Below are 3,358 nucleotides of genomic sequence, written 5' to 3'. Positions count from 1 at the left end.
ACAGTACTTTAGAGAAGTCATGGAGGAGAAACACCCCAAGGAACCTCACCCCCTCTACACCCCAAGGAACCTCACCCCCTCTACACCCCAAGGAACCTCACCCTTCTACACTCCAAGGAACCTCACCCCCTCTACACCCCAAGGAACCTCACCCTTCTACACCCCAAGGAACCTCACCCTTCTACACTCCAAGGAACCTCACCCCCTCTACACCCCAAGGAACCTCACCCCCTCTACACCCCAAGGAACCTCACCCCCTCTACAACCCAAGGAACCTCACCCCCTCTACACCCCAAGGAACCTCACCCCCTCTACACCCCAAGGAACCTCACCCCCTCTACACCCCAAGGAACCTCACCTTTCTACACTCCAAGGAACCTCACCCTTCTACACTCCAAGGAACCTCACCCCCTCTACACCCCAAGGAACCTCACCCCCTCTACACCCCAAGGAACCTCACCCCCTCTACACCCCAAGGAACCTCACCCCCTCTACACTCCAAGGAACCTCACCCCCTCTACACCCCAAGGAACCTCACCCCCTCTACACCCCAAGGAACCTCACCCCCTCTACACCCCAAGGAACCTCACCCCCTCTACACCCCAAGGAACCTCACCCCCTCTACACCCCAAGGAACCTCACCCCCTCTACACCCCAAGGAACCTCACCCCCTCTACACCCCAAGGAACCTCACCCTTCTACACTCCAAGGAACCTCACCCCCTCTACACCCCAAGGAACCTCACCCCCTCTACACCCCAAGGAACCTCACCCCCTCTACACCCCAAGGAACCTCACCCCCTCTACACCCCAAGGAACCTCACCCCCTCTACACCCCAAGGAACCTCACCCTTCTACACTCCAAGGAACCTCACCCCTCTACACCCCAAGGAACCTCACCCCCTCTACACCCCAAGGAACCTCACCCCCTCTACACCTCAAGGAACCTCACCCCCTCTACACCCCAAGGAACCTCACCCCCTCTACACCCCAAGGAACCTCACCCCCTCTACACCCCAAGGAACCTCACCTCCTCTACACTCCAAGGAACCTCACCCCCTCTACACCCCAAGGAACCTCACCCTTCTACACTCCAAGGAACCTCACCCCTCTACACCCCAAGGAACCTCACCCCCACTACACCCCAAGGAACCTCACCCCCTCTACACCCCAAGGAACCTCACCTCCTCTACACTCCAAGGAACCTCACCCCCTCTACACCCCAAGGAACCTCACCCCCTCTACACCCCAAGGAACCTCACCCCCTCTACACCCCAAGGAACCTCACCCTTCTACACTCCAAGGAACCTCACCCCTCTACACCTCAAGGAACCTCACCCCCCTCTATACCCCAAGGAACCTCACCCCCTCTACAGCCCAAGGAACCTCACCCCTCTACACCCCAAGGAACCTCACCCCTCTACACCCCAAGGAATCTCACCCCTCTACACCCCAAGGAACCTCACCCCTCTACACCCCAAGGAACCTCACCCACTCTACACCCCAAGGAACCTCACCCCCTCTACACCCCAAGGAACCTCACCCTTCTACACCCCAAGGAACCTCACCCTTCTACACTCCAAGGAACCTCACCCCTCTACACCCCAAGGAACCTCACCCACTCTACACCCCAAGGAACCTCACCCACTCTACACCCCAAGGAACCTCACCCACTCTACACCCCAAGGAACCTCACCCCTCTACACCCCAAGGAACCTCACCCCTCTACACCTCAAGGATCCTCACCCCCTCTACACCCCAAGGAACCTCACCCTTCTACACTCCAAGGAACCTCACCCCTCTACACCCCAAGGAACCTCACCCCCTCTACACCCCAAGGAACCTCACCCTTCTACAGCCCAAGGAACCTCACCCCTCTACACCCCAAGGAACCTCACCCCCCTCTATACCCCAAGGAACCTCACCCCCTCTACAGCCCAAGGAACCTCACCCCTCTACACCCCAAGGAATCTCACCCCTCTACACCCCAAGGAACCTCACCCCTCTACACCCCAAGGAACCTCACCCACTCTACACCCCAAGGAACCTCACCCCTCTACACCCCAAGGAACCTCACCCCTCTACACCTCAAGGATCCTCACCCCTCTACACCCCAAGGAACCTCACCCCTCTACACCCCAAGGAACCTCACCCCTCTACACCCCAAGGAACCTCACCCACTCTACACCCCAAGGAACCTCACCCCTCTACACCCCAAGGAACCTCACCCCTCTACACCTCAAGGATCCTCACCCCTCTACACCCCAAGGAACCTCACCCCTCTACACCTCAAGGAACCTCACCCCTCTACACCCCAAGGAACCTCACCCCTCTACACCCCAAGGAATCTCACCCCTCTACACCCCAAGGAACCTCACCCCTCTAAACCCCAAGGAACCTCACCCACTCTACACCCCAAGGAACCTCACCCCCCTCTACACCCCAAGGAACCTCACCCCTCTACACCCCAAGGAACCTCACCCACTCTACACCCCAAGGAACCTCACCCCTCTACACCCCAAGGAACCTCACCCCTCTACACCTCAAGGACCTTCACCCCTCTACACCCCAAGGAACCTCACCCCTCTACACCCCAAGGAACCTCACCCCCTCTACACCCCAAGGAACCTCACCCCTCTACACCCCAAGAAACCTCACCCACTCTACACCCCAAGGAACCTCACCCCTCTACACCCCAAGGATCCTCACCCCTCTACACCCCAAGGAACCTCACCCCTCTACACCTCAAGGAACCTCACCCATCTACACCCCAAGGAACCTCACCCATCTACACCACACGAAACCTCACCCACTCTACACCCCAAGGAACCTCACCCCTCTACACCCCAAGGATCCTCACCCCTCTACACCCCAAGGAACCTCACCCCTCTACACCTCAAGGAACCTCACCCATCTACACCACTAGGAGCCTCACCTAGAAGTACATAGGTGCCCAGGAAGTTTAGCCACCTGTTGTGGGTGGCATGCTGGGGGAGGGCAGTAGTTGGTCTAGGGAAGGGGAGGGGGGGGGTAGAGCCTCGATATCCATAAGTACAGGCTTCCTGTCCCCAACAATGAGAATTATCAAACTAAACCAACTTTACAAGGAGAGAATAGTCTGTGAAGCGAGATTTAGCGAGAGGGGGATTTAGCGAGAGGGAGATTTAGCGAGAAGGAGATTTAGCAAGAGGGAGATTTAGCGAGAGGGAGATTTAGCGAGAGGGAGATTTAGCGAGAGGGAGATTTAGCGAGAGGGAGAGGTAGCGAGAGCGAGATTTAGTGAGAGGGAGATTTAGCGAGAGGGAGATTTAGCGAGAGGGAGATTTAGCGAGAGGGAGATTTAGCGAGAGGGATATTTA

This window comes from Procambarus clarkii, chromosome 26 (genome assembly GCF_040958095.1).
Source record: "Procambarus clarkii isolate CNS0578487 chromosome 26, FALCON_Pclarkii_2.0, whole genome shotgun sequence".
Lineage (NCBI taxonomy): Eukaryota > Metazoa > Arthropoda > Malacostraca > Decapoda > Cambaridae > Procambarus > Procambarus clarkii.
Note: the sequence above shows the minus strand (reverse complement) of the source record.